The sequence below is a fragment of the Tachypleus tridentatus genome, chromosome 13, assembly GCF_004210375.1.
Source record: "Tachypleus tridentatus isolate NWPU-2018 chromosome 13, ASM421037v1, whole genome shotgun sequence".
Classification (NCBI taxonomy): Eukaryota; Metazoa; Arthropoda; class Merostomata; order Xiphosura; family Limulidae; genus Tachypleus; species Tachypleus tridentatus.
Genome location: NC_134837.1, coordinates 97,898,079 through 97,912,444, shown reverse-complemented (window position 1 = coordinate 97,912,444; position 14,366 = coordinate 97,898,079). Strand labels below are relative to the sequence as shown.

Genomic DNA, 14,366 nt, shown 5'->3' with positions numbered 1-14,366 from the left:
GAAATGTTTTGAAATAAAACAGTCACATATTTTAGGGAAGTGTTCTGATACCAATCGTAAAAAAAATTATATTAATTTTGAATTTTCCACGCCATAAGTTATTAAAAGAAACATGATTTATTCGACATTAACTTTAGAAAATATTTCCACGATATAAAAATAATAAGAGTGAACAAACCTAAACAGCTTAGAGATAGTTTTAGAATATAACAACCAAATATATACTGAAGCTATATTTTATTTAATGCTAAAATTTGAACAACTTGTTGCAAAAATGTTTGAGAATAAGTTTCTAATATTATAAGAAACCGTTATTCGGTGCTGTTTTGTAGAAGTTGTTATGGGTCTCTTTGTGATTCCGACATTGAATATTTATTGAAGAAGTACAACTCATTGACAATTCCGTATATGCATCAACATTTGTGAAGTAAATCGATGTTTTCTTATCATAATTTTTCTGCATTAGTCTTTTACGTCATTACGTAAGAACTCTGTAAAATTGATATAATAATAATTTGAGTACAATGATTTAATTAGACGTGGAAGGACGAAACTTATTGGAAATGATAGTCCACCATCTGATTTTATATGACAATACAATTTGAATTTCGGAAGAACAATATCAGTCATAGAATAATTTACCCTATCTTTAAACACTTGTCACGGCTCGTTGGTCTAGGGGTATGATTCTCGCTTAGGGTGCGAGAGGTCCCGGGTTGAAATCCCGGACGAGCCCATTTGAATTTTAAATTGTCTTTCTCGGTATTAGTGACTTGCGTACTCTCAGAGAAGAGACACGAGGCTTGCTTTGAGACACTTGTATTGACTCTTGCAACTTTATGTTTGGGAAAGTATGGTGAGGAAAATTTATGTTGTATATTCCTGGTTTTATAAAGGTGGGAGTGAATGAACTGTTTCCAAATTTAATTAATTTCTATTCTACGACATCACGGAGGCTTTCTGAGCAGAAACGAAAGGTTCAAAAGATTCATGACACAATTTCTGTCAAGAACGGTACATTTAGTAATGGTATGATGGAGTGGAGAGGTACTGTATTTCTTTAAACGAGTGCGTTTGTTCTAGAGTTTTTCATATAGAAATAAATTAGTGTGGAAAAATATAAATTCAAGTATACATTTCGGTCAAATATTTCATTTCACATCTTTCTCAAAAATGAATTTGTGCCACTAGGTTAAATTATTACTCAGATTAAAATCGACATTAAAAAAACTTCAGGGGTATATATATTCTCGAAAATTTAAACATCTTTTTGTCATTTTCACCCCGTAAAATGTTTGTACTGTTTTACCCGTTCTACTGTTTGAGCTTCTCTATAACATATCGTCATTACAAGAAATGGCAATCAGAAGAAAACCTACAACTTTTATTCGAAACACTCAAACAAACAACGACTAAGGATAGCTTACACGTGTTAGAGATATTAAGATACAGGTTGAATGTGAACTCTAAATTTACTGCCTCTTCATTGTAAGTACAACGTGATCAAAAAGTTAACAAACAAATGCAAACATGACATAGTTCCTATGAAATTGAGACGTCTGAAGACAGCTGACGTGGTAAACAGTAAATGAAAATTTGTTCTTTTGAGTCATTCTTATCCATTCCTAATATAATATTCCAAGGTATTTTCGAGATATTTTACAAGGAATAATTAAATACCTTTAGGTAAAAGTAAGTTATACATTTTGAAAGTATTTTTTCGAGTTCCTAACTACGAATATGTAAAATTGGTAGTTTTTAAAGAGAAACGACTTTTGAAAGCGGTCATTGATCGAAAATAAATTGCTTCTTCTAGTATGGTAGTAGTAAAAGTCGATGAAATATCAATATCTCTTTACCAAATAATAATTGATATTTTTGCAATATATTAGTAGCAGAATGAAATGTTTTGAAATAAAACAGTCACATATTTTAGGGAAGTGTTCTGATACTAATCGTAAAAAAAATTATATTAATTTTGAATTTTCCACGCCATAAGTTATTAAAAGAAACATGATTTATTCGACATTAACTTTAGAAAATATTTCCACGATATAAAAATAATAAGAGTGAACAAACCTAAACAGCTTAGAGATAGTTTTAGAATATAACAACCAAATATATACTGAAGCTATATTTTATTTAATGCTAAAATTTGAACAACTTGTTGCAAAAATGTTTGAGAATAAGTTTCTAATATTATAAGAAACCGTTATTCGGTGCTGTTTTGTAGAAGTTGTTATGGGTCTCTTTGTGATTCCGACATTGAATATTTATTGAAGAAGTACAACTCATTGACAATTCCGTATATGCATCAACATTTGTGAAGTAAATCGATGTTTTCTTATCATAATTTTTCTGCATTAGTCTTTTACGTCATTACGTAAGAACTCTGTAAAATTGATATAATAATAATTTGAGTACAATGATTTAATTAGACGTGGAAGGACGAAACTTATTGGAAATGATAGTCCACCATCTGATTTTATATGACAATACAATTTGAATTTCGGAAGAACAATATCAGTCATAGAATAATTTACCCTATCTTTAAACACTTGTCACGGCTCGTTGGTCTAGGGGTATGATTCTCGCTTAGGGTGCGAGAGGTCCCGGTTGAAATCCCGGACGAGCCCATTTGAATTTTAAATTGTCTTTCTCGGTATTAGTGACTTGCGTACTCTCAGAGAAGAGACACGAGGCTTGCTTTGAGACACTTGTATTGACTCTTGCAACTTTATGTTTGGGAAAGTATGGTGAGGAAAATTTATGTTGTATATTCCTGGTTTTATAAAGGTGGGAGTGAATGAACTGTTTCCAAATTTAATTAATTTCTATTCTACGACATCACGGAGGCTTTCTGAGCAGAAACGAAAGGTTCAAAAGATTCATGACACAATTTCTGTCAAGAACGGTACATTTAGTAATGGTATGATGGAGTGGAGATGTACTGTATTTCTTTAAACGAGTTCGTTTGTTCTAGAGTTTTTCATATAGAAATAAATTAGTGTGGAAAAATATAAATTCAAGTATACATTTCGGTCAAATATTTCATTTCACATCTTTCTCAAAATGAATTTGTGCCACTAGGTTAAATTATTACTCAGATTAAAATCGACATTAAAAAAACTTCAGGGGTATATATATTCTCGAAAATTTAAACATCTTTTTGTCATTTTCACCCCGTAAAATGTTTGTACTGTTTTACCCGTTCTACTGTTTGAGCTTCTCTATAACATATCGTCATTACAAGAAATGGCAATCAGAAGAAAACCTACAACTTTTATTCGAAACACTCAAACAAACAACGACTAAGGATAGCTTACACGTGTTAGAGATATTAAGATACAGATGAACAAGATTGAATGTGAACTCTAAATTTACTGCCTCTTCATTGTAAGTACAACGTGATCAAAAAGTTAACAAACAAATGCAAACATGACATAGTTCCTATGAAATTGAGACGTCTGAAGACAGCTGACGTGGTAAACAGTAAATGAAAATTTGTTCTTTTGAGTCATTCTTATCCATTCCTAATATAATATTCCAAGGTATTTTCGAGATATTTTACAAGGAATAATTAAATACCTTTAGGTAAAAGTAAGTTATACATTTTGAAAGTATTTTTTCGAGTTCCTAACTACGAATATGTAAAATTGGTAGTTTTTAAAGAGAAACGACTTTTGAAAGCGGTCATTGATCGAAAATAAATTGCTTCTTCTAGTATGGTAGTAGTAAAAGTCGATGAAATATCAATATCTCTTTACCAAATAATAATTGATATTTTTGCAATATATTAGTAGCAGAATGAAATGTTTTGAAATAAAACAGTCACATATTTTAGGGAAGTGTTCTGATACTAATCGTAAAAAAAATTATATTAATTTTGACTTTTCCACGCCATAAGTTATTAAAAGAAACATGATTTATTCGACATTAACTTTAGAAAATATTTCCACGATATAAAAATAATAAGAGTGAACAAACCTAAACAGCTTAGAGATAGTTTTAGAATATAACAACCAAATATATACTGAAGCTATATTTTATTTAATGCTAAAATTTGAACAACTTGTTGCAAAAATGTTTGAGAATAAGTTTCTAATATTATAAGAAACCGTTATTCGGTGCTGTTTTGTAGAAGTTGTTATGGGTCTCTTTGTGATTCCGACATTGAATATTTATTGAAGAAGTACAACTCATTGACAATTCCGTATATGCATCAACATTTGTGAAGTAAATCGATGTTTTCTTATCATAATTTTTCTGCATTAGTCTTTTACGTCATTACGTAAGAACTCTGTAAAATTGATATAATAATAATTTGAGTACAATGATTTAATTAGACGTGGAAGGACGAAACTTATTGGAAATGATAGTCCACCATCTGATTTTATATGACAATACAATTTGAATTTCGGAAGAACAATATCAGTCATAGAATAATTTACCCTATCTTTAAACACTTGTCACGGCTCGTTGGTCTAGGGGTATGATTCTCGCTTAGGGTGCGAGAGGTCCCGGTTGAAATCCCGGACGAGCCCATTTGAATTTTAAATTGTCTTTCTCGGTATTAGTGACTTGCGTACTCTCAGAGAAGAGACACGAGGCTTGCTTTGAGACACTTGTATTGACTCTTGCAACTTTATGTTTGGGAAAGTATGGTGAGGAAAATTTATGTTGTATATTCCTGGTTTTATAAAGGTGGGAGTGAATGAACTGTTTCCAAATTTAATTAATTTCTATTCTACGACATCACGGAGGCTTTCTGAGCAGAAACGAAAGGTTCAAAAGATTCATGACACAATTTCTGTCAAGAACGGTACATTTAGTAATGGTATGATGGAGTGGAGAGGTACTGTATTTCTTTAAACGAGTGCGTTTGTTCTAGAGTTTTTCATATAGAAATAAATTAGTGTGGAAAAATATAAATTCAAGTATACATTTCGGTCAAATATTTCATTTCACATCTTTCTCAAAAATGAATTTGTGCCACTAGGTTAAATTATTACTCAGATTAAAATCGACATTAAAAAAACTTCAGGGGTATATATATTCTCGAAAATTTAAACATCTTTTTGTCATTTTCACCCCGTAAAATGTTTGTACTGTTTTACCCGTTCTACTGTTTGAGCTTCTCTATAACATATCGTCATTACAAGAAATGGCAATCAGAAGAAAACCTACAACTTTTATTCGAAACACTCAAACAAACAACGACTAAGGATAGCTTACACGTGTTAGAGATATTAAGATACAGGTTGAATGTGAACTCTAAATTTACTGCCTCTTCATTGTAAGTACAACGTGATCAAAAAGTTAACAAACAAATGCAAACATGACATAGTTCCTATGAAATTGAGACGTCTGAAGACAGCTGACGTGGTAAACAGTAAATGAAAATTTGTTCTTTTTGAGTCATTCTTATCCATTCCTAATATAATATTCCAAGGTATTTTCGAGATATTTCACAAGGAATAATTAAATAACTTTAGGTAAAAGTAAGTTATACATTTTGAAAGTATTTTTTTCGAGTTCCTAACTAAGAATATGTAAAATTGGTAGTTTTTAAAGAGAAACGACTTTTGAAAGCGGTCATTGATCGAAAATAAATTGCTTCTTCTAGTATGGTAGTAGTAAAAGTCGATGAAATATCAATATCTCTTTACCAAATAATAATTGATATTTTTGCAATATATTAGTAGCAGAATGAAATGTTTTGAAATAAAACAGTCACATATTTTAGGGAAGTGTTCTGATACTAATCGTAAACAAAAATTATATTAATTTTGACTTTTCCACGCCATAAGTTATTAAAAGAAACATGATTTATTCGACATTAACTTTAGAAAATATTTCCACGATATAAAAATAATAAGAGTGAACAAACCTAAACAGCTTAGAGATAGTTTTAGAATATAACAACCAAATATATACTGAAGCTATATTTTATTTAATGCTAAAATTTGAACAACTTGTTGCAAAAAATGTTTGAGAATAAGTTTCTAATATTATAAGAAACCGTTATTCGGTGCTGTTTTGTAGAAGTTGTTATGGGTCTCTTTGTGATTCCGACATTGAATATTTATTGAAGAAGTACAACTCATTGACAATTCCGTATATGCATCAACATTTGTGAAGTAAATCGATGTTTTCTTATCATAATTTTTCTGCATTAGTCTTTTACGTCATTACGTAAGAACTCTGTAAAATTGATATAATAATAATTTGAGTACAATGATTTAATTAGACGTGGAAGGACGAAACTTATTGGAAATGATAGTCCACCATCTGATTTTATATGACAATACAATTTGAATTTCGGAAGAACAATATCAGTCATAGAATAATTTACCCTATCTTTAAACACTTGTCACGGCTCGTTGGTCTAGGGGTATGATTCTCGCTTAGGGTGCGAGAGGTCCCGGGTTGAAATCCCGGACGAGCCCATTTGAATTTTAAATTGTCTTTCTCGGTATTAGTGACTTGCGTACTCTCAGAGAAGAGACACGAGGCTTGCTTTGAGACACTTGTATTGACTCTTGCAACTTTATGTTTGGGAAAGTATGGTGAGGAAAATTTATGTTGTATATTCCTGGTTTTATAAAGGTGGGAGTGAATGAACTGTTTCCAAATTTAATTAATTTCTATTCTACGACATCACGGAGGCTTTCTGAGCAGAAACGAAAGGTTCAAAAGATTCATGACACAATTTCTGTCAAGAACGGTACATTTAGTAATGGTATGATGGAGTGGAGAGGTACTGTATTTCTTTAAACGAGTGCGTTTGTTCTAGAGTTTTTCATATAGAAATAAATTAGTGTGGAAAAATATAAATTCAAGTATACATTTCGGTCAAATATTTCATTTCACATCTTTCTCAAAAATGAATTTGTGCCACTAGGTTAAATTATTACTCAGATTAAAATCGACATTAAAAAAACTTCAGGGGTATATATATTCTCGAAAATTTAAACATCTTTTTGTCATTTTCACCCCGTAAAATGTTTGTACTGTTTTACCCGTTCTACTGTTTGAGCTTCTCTATAACATATCGTCATTACAAGAAATGGCAATCAGAAGAAAACCTACAACTTTTATTCGAAACACTCAAACAAACAACGACTAAGGATAGCTTACACGTGTTAGAGATATTAAGATACAGGTTGAATGTGAACTCTAAATTTACTGCCTCTTCATTGTAAGTACAACGTGATCAAAAAGTTAACAAACAAATGCAAACATGACATAGTTCCTATGAAATTGAGACGTCTGAAGACAGCTGACGTGGTAAACAGTAAATGAAAATTTGTTCTTTTGAGTCATTCTTATCCATTCCTAATATAATATTCCAAGGTATTTTCGAGATATTTTACAAGGAATAATTAAATACCTTTAGGTAAAAGTAAGTTATACATTTTGAAAGTATTTTTTCGAGTTCCTAACTACGAATATGTAAAATTGGTAGTTTTTAAAGAGAAACGACTTTTGAAAGCGGTCATTGATCGAAAATAAATTGCTTCTTCTAGTATGGTAGTAAAAGTCGATGAAATATCAATATCTCTTTACCAAATAATAATTGATATTTTTGCAATATATTAGAAGCAGAATGAAATGTTTTAAAATAAAACAGTCACATATTTTAGGGAAGTGTTCTGATACTAATCGTAAAAAAAAATTATATTAATTTTGACTTTTCCACGCCATAAGTTATTAAAAGAAACATGATTTATTCGACATTAACTTTAGAAAATATTTCCACGATATAAAAATAATAAGAGTGAACAAACCTAAACAGCTTAGAGATAGTTTTAGAATATAACAACCAAATATATACTGAAGCTATATTTTATTTAATGCTAAAATTTGAACAACTTGTTGCAAAAATGTTTGAGAATAAGTTTCTAATATTATAAGAAACCGTTATTCGGTGCTGTTTTGTAGAAGTTGTTATGGGTCTCTTTGTGATTCCGACATTGAATATTTATTGAAGAAGTACAACTCATTGACAATTCCGTATATGCATCAACATTTGTGAAGTAAATCGATGTTTTCTTATCATAATTTTTCTGCATTAGTCTTTTACGTCATTACGTAAGAACTCTGTAAAATTGATATAATAATAATTTGAGTACAATGATTTAATTAGACGTGGAAGGACGAAACTTATTGGAAATGATAGTCCACCATCTGATTTTATATGACAATACAATTTGAATTTCGGAAGAACAATATCAGTCATAGAATAATTTACCCTATCTTTAAACACTTGTCACGGCTCGTTGGTCTAGGGGTATGATTCTCGCTTAGGGTGCGAGAGGTCCCGGGTTGAAATCCCGGACGAGCCCATTTGAATTTTAAATTGTCTTTCTCGGTATTAGTGACTTGCGTACTCTCAGAGAAGAGACACGAGGCTTGCTTTGAGACACTTGTATTGACTCTTGCAACTTTATGTTTGGGAAAGTATGGTGAGGAAAATTTATGTTGTATATTCCTGGTTTTATAAAGGTGGGAGTGAATGAACTGTTTCCAAATTTAATTAATTTCTATTCTACGACATCACGGAGGCTTTCTGAGCAGAAACGAAAGGTTCAAAAGATTCATGACACAATTTCTGTCAAGAACGGTACATTTAGTAATGGTATGATGGAGTGGAGAGGTACTGTATTTCTTTAAACGAGTGCGTTTGTTCTAGAGTTTTTCATATAGAAATAAATTAGTGTGGAAAAATATAAATTCAAGTATACATTTCGGTCAAATATTTCATTTCACATCTTTCTCAAAAATGAATTTGTGCCACTAGGTTAAATTATTACTCAGATTAAAATCGACATTAAAAAAACTTCAGGGGTATATATATTCTCGAAAATTTAAACATCTTTTTGTCATTTTCACCCCGTAAAATGTTTGTACTGTTTTACCCGTTCTACTGTTTGAGCTTCTCTATAACATATCGTCATTACAAGAAATGGCAATCAGAAGAAAACCTACAACTTTTATTCGAAACACTCAAACAAACAACGACTAAGGATAGCTTACACGTGTTAGAGATATTAAGATACAAATTGAATGTGAACTCTAAATTTACTGCCTCTTCATTGTAAGTACAACGTGATCAAAAAGTTAACAAACAAATGCAAACATGACATAGTTCCTATGAAATTGAGACGTCTGAAGACAGCTGACGTGGTAAACAGTAAATGAAAATTTGTTCTTTTGAGTCATTCTTATCCATTCCTAATATAATATTCCAAGGTATTTTCGAGATATTTTACAAGGAATAATTAAATACCTTTAGGTAAAAGTAAGTTATACATTTTGAAAGTATTTTTTCGAGTTCCTAACTACGAATATGTAAAATTGGTAGTTTTTAAAGAGAAACGACTTTTGAAAGCGGTCATTGATCGAAAATAAATTGCTTCTTCTAGTATGGTAGTAGTAAAAGTCGATGAAATATCAATATCTCTTTACCAAATAATAATTGATATTTTTCAATATATTAGAAGCAGAATGAAATGTTTTAAAATAAAACAGTCACATATTTTAGGGAAGTGTTCTGATACTAATCGTAAACAAAATTATATTAATTTTGACTTTTCCACGCCATAAGTTATTAAAAGAAACATGATTTATTCGACATTAACTTTAGAAAATATTTCCACGATATAAAAATAATAAGAGTGAACAAACCTAAACAGCTTAGAGATAGTTTTAGAATATAACAACCAAATATATACTGAAGCTATATTTTATTTAATGCTAAAATTTGAACAACTTGTTGCAAAAATGTTTGAGAATAAGTTTCTAATATTATAAGAAACCGTTATTCGGTGCTGTTTTGTAGAAGTTGTTATGGGTCTCTTTGTGATTCCGACATTGAATATTTATTGAAGAAGTACAACTCATTGACAATTCCGTATATGCATCAACATTTGTGAAGTAAATCGATGTTTTCTTATCATAATTTTTCTGCATTAGTCTTTTACGTCATTACGTAAGAACTCTGTAAAATTGATATAATAATAATTTGAGTACAATGATTTAATTAGACGTGGAAGGACGAAACTTATTGGAAATGATAGTCCACCATCTGATTTTATATGACAATACAATTTGAATTTCGGAAGAACAATATCAGTCATAGAATAATTTACCCTATCTTTAAACACTTGTCACGGCTCGTTGGTCTAGGGGTATGATTCTCGCTTAGGGTGCGAGAGGTCCCGGGTTGAAATCCCGGACGAGCCCATTTGAATTTTAAATTGTCTTTCTCGGTATTAGTGACTTGCGTACTCTCAGAGAAGAGACACGAGGCTTGCTTTGAGACACTTGTATTGACTCTTGCAACTTTATGTTTGGGAAAGTATGGTCAGGAAAATTTATGTTGTATATTCCTGGTTTTATAAAGGTGGTAGTGAATGAACTGTTTCCAAATTTAATTAATTTCTATTCTACGACATCACGGAGGCTTTCTGAGCAGAAACGAAAGGTTCAAAAGATTCATGACACAATTTCTGTCAAGAACGGTACATTTAGTAATGGTATGATGGAGTGGAGAGGTACTGTATTTCTTTAAACGAGTGCGTTTGTTCTAGAGTTTTTCATATAGAAATAAATTAGTGTGGAAAAATATAAATTCAAGTATACATTTCGGTCAAATATTTCATTTCACATCTTTCTCAAAAATGAATTTGTGCCACTAGGTTAAATTATTACTCAGATTAAAATCGACATTAAAAAAACTTCAGGGGTATATATATTCTCGAAAATTTAAACATCTTTTTGTCATTTTCACCCCGTAAAATGTTTGTACTGTTTTACCCGTTCTACTGTTTGAGCTTCTCTATAACATATCGTCATTACAAGAAATGGCAATCAGAAGAAAACCTACAACTTTTATTCGAAACACTCAAACAAACAACGACTAAGGATAGCTTACACGTGTTAGAGATATTAAGATACAGGTTGAATGTGAACTCTAAATTTACTGCCTCTTCATTGTAAGTACAACGTGATCAAAAAGTTAACAAACAAATGCAAACATGACATAGTTCCTATGAAATTGAGACGTCTGAAGACAGCTGACGTGGTAAACAGTAAATGAAAATTTGTTCTTTTGAGTCATTCTTATCCATTCCTAATATAATATTCCAAGGTATTTTCGAGATATTTTACAATGAATAATTAAATACCTTTAGGTAAAAGTAAGTTATACATTTTGAAAGTATTTTTTCGAGTTCCTAACTACGAATATGTAAAATTGGTAGTTTTTAAAGAGAAACGACTTTTGAAAGCGGTCATTGATCGAAAATAAATTGCTTCTTCTAGTATGGTAGTAGTAAAGTCGATGAAATATCAATATCTCTTTACCAAATAATAATTGATATTTTTCTAATATATTAGAAGCAGAATGAAATGTTTTAAAATAAAACAGTCACATATTTTAGGGAAGTGTTCTGATACTAATCGTAAACAAAAATTATATTAATTTTGACTTTTCCACGCCATAAGTTATTAAAAGAAACATGATTTATTCGACATTACCTTTAGAAAATATTTTCACGATATAAAAATAATAAGAGTGAACAAACCTAAACAGCTTAGAGATAGTTTTAGAATATAACAACCAAATATATACTGAAGCTATATTTTATTTAATGCTAAAATTTGAACAACTTGTTGCAAAAATGTTTGAGAATAAGTTTCTAATAATATAAGAAACCGTTATTCGGTGCTGTTTTGTAGAAGTTGTTATGGGTCTCTTTGTGATTCCGACATTGAATATTTATTGAAGAAGTACAACTCATTGACAATTCCGTATATGCATCAACATTTGTGAAGTAAATCGATGTTTTCTTATCATAATTTTTCTGCATTAGTCTTTTACGTCATTACGTAAGAACTCTGTAAAATTGATATAATAATAATTTGAGTACAATGATTTAATTAGACGTGGAAGGACGAAACTTATTGGAAATGATAGTCCACCATCTGATTTTATATGACAATACAATTTGAATTTCGGAAGAACAATATCAGTCATAGAATAATTTACCCTATCTTTAAACACTTGTCACGGCTCGTTGGTCTAGGGGTATGATTCTCGCTTAGGGTGCGAGAGGTCCCGGGTTGAAATCCCGGACGAGCCCATTTGAATTTTAAATTGTCTTCCTCGGTATTAGTGACTTGCGTACTCTCAGAGAAGAGACACGAGGCTTGCTTTGAGACACTTGTATTGACTCTTGCAACTTTATGTTTGGGAAAGTATGGTCAGGAAAATTTATGTTGTATATTCCTGGTTTTATAAAGGTGGTAGTGAATGAACTGTTTCCAAATTTAATTAATTTCTATTCTACGACATCACGGAGGCTTTCTGAGCAGAAACGAAAGGTTCAAAAGATTCATGACACAATTTCTGTCAAGAACGGTACATTTAGTAATGGTATGATGGAGTGGAGAGGTACTGTATTTCTTTAAACGAGTGCGTTTGTTCTAGAGTTTTTCATATAGAAATAAATTAGTGTGGAAAAATATAAATTCAAGTATACATTTCGGTCAAATATTTCATTTCACATCTTTCTCAAAAATGAATTTGTGCCACTAGGTTAAATTATTACTCAGATTAAAATCGACATTAAAAAAACTTCAGGGGTATATATATTCTCGAAAATTTAAACATCTTTTTTGTCATTTTCACCCCGTAAAATGTTTGTACTGTTTTACCCGTTCTACTGTTTGAGCTTCTCTATAACATATCGTCATTACAAGAAATGGCAATCAGAAGAAAACCTACAACTTTTATTCGAAACACTCAAACAATCAACGACTAAGGATAGCTTACAAGTGTTAGAGATATTAAGATACAGGTTGAATGTGAACTCTAAATTTACTGCCTCTTCATTGTAAGTACAACGTGATCAAAAAGTTAACAAACAAATGCAAACATGACATAGTTCCTATGAAATTGAGACGTCTGAAGACAGCTGACGTGGTAAACAGTAAATGAAAATTTGTTCTTTTTGAGTCATTCTTATCCATTCCTAATATAATATTCCAAGGTATTTTCGAGATATTTTACAATGAATAATTAAATACCTTTAGGTAAAAGTAAGTTATACATTTTGAAAATATTTTTTCGAGTTCCTAACTACGAATATGTAAAATTGGTAGTTTTTAAAGAGAAACGACTTTTGAAAGCGGTCATTGATCGAAAATAAATTGCTTCTTCTAGTATGGTAGTAGTAAAAGTCGATGAAATATCAATATCTCTTTACCAAATAATAATTGATATTTTTCTAATATATTAGAAGCAGAATGAAATGTTTTAAAATAAAACAGTCACATATTTTAGGGAAGTGTTCTGATACTAATCGTAAACAAAAATTATATTAATTTTGACTTTTCCACGCCATAAGTTATTAAAAAAAACATGATTTATTCGACATTACCTTTAGAAAATATTTTCACGATATAAAAATAATAAGAGTGAAGAAACCTAAACAGCTTAGAGATAGTTTTAGAATATAACAACCAAATATATACTGAAGCTATATTTTATTTAATGCTAAAATTTGAACATCTTGTTGCAAAAATGTTTGAGAATAAGTTTCTAATAATGTAAGAAACCGTTATTCGGTGCTGTTTTGTAGAAGTTGTTATGGGTCTCTTTGTGATTCCGACATTGAATATTTATTGAAGAAGTACAACTCATTGACAATTCCGTATATGCATCAACATTTGTGAAGTAAATCGATGTTTTCTTATCATAATTTTTCTGCATTAGTCTTTTACGTCATTACGTAAGAACTCTGTAAAATTGATATAATAATAATTTGAGTACAATGATTTAATTAGACGTGGAAGGACGAAACTTATTGGAAATGATAGTCCACCATCTGATTTTATATGACAATACAATTTGAATTTCGGAAGAACAATATCAGTCATAGAATAATTTACCCTATCTTTAAACACTTGTCACGGCTCGTTGGTCTAGGGGTATGATTCTCGCTTAGGGTGCGAGAGGTCCCGGGTTGAAATCCCGGACGAGCCCATTTGAATTTTAAATTGTCTTCCTCGGTATTAGTGACTTGCGTACTCTCAGAGAAGAGACACGAGGCTTGCTTTGAGACACTTGTATTGACTCTTGCAACTTTATGTTTGGGAAAGTATGGTCAGGAAAATTTATGTTGTATATTCCTGGTTTTATAAAGGTGGTAGTGAATGAACTGTTTCCAAATTTAATTAATTTCTATTCTACGACATCACGGAGGCTTTCTGAGCAGAAACGAAAGGTTCAAAAGATTCATGACACAATTTCTGTCAAGAACGGTACATTTAGTAATGGTATGATGGAGTGGAGAGGT

The 14,366-nt window shown here is 30.9% G+C and overlaps 6 non-coding genes across 6 annotated transcripts; all 6 read left to right on the top strand.

Moving 5' to 3' along the window:
• Positions 1–664: 664 nt before the first annotated feature.
• Positions 665–736, top strand: TRNAP-AGG (transfer RNA proline (anticodon AGG)). The gene has a single exon. It is a non-coding gene; the product is annotated as a tRNA-Pro (tRNA).
• Positions 737–6,377: 5,641 nt separating this feature from the next.
• On the top strand, positions 6,378–6,449 carry TRNAP-AGG (transfer RNA proline (anticodon AGG)). The gene has a single exon. It is a non-coding gene; the product is annotated as a tRNA-Pro (tRNA).
• A 1,827-nt stretch (positions 6,450–8,276) lies between these two features.
• Positions 8,277–8,348, top strand: TRNAP-AGG (transfer RNA proline (anticodon AGG)). Its single transcript has one exon. It is a non-coding gene; the product is annotated as a tRNA-Pro (tRNA).
• A 1,828-nt stretch (positions 8,349–10,176) lies between these two features.
• TRNAP-AGG (transfer RNA proline (anticodon AGG)) lies at positions 10,177–10,248 on the top strand. Its single transcript has one exon. It is a non-coding gene; the product is annotated as a tRNA-Pro (tRNA).
• Positions 10,249–12,077: 1,829 nt separating this feature from the next.
• Positions 12,078–12,149, top strand: TRNAP-AGG (transfer RNA proline (anticodon AGG)). The gene has a single exon. It is a non-coding gene; the product is annotated as a tRNA-Pro (tRNA).
• Positions 12,150–13,981: 1,832 nt separating this feature from the next.
• On the top strand, positions 13,982–14,053 carry TRNAP-AGG (transfer RNA proline (anticodon AGG)). Its single transcript has one exon. It is a non-coding gene; the product is annotated as a tRNA-Pro (tRNA).
• The last annotated feature ends 313 nt before the right edge of the window (positions 14,054–14,366 follow it).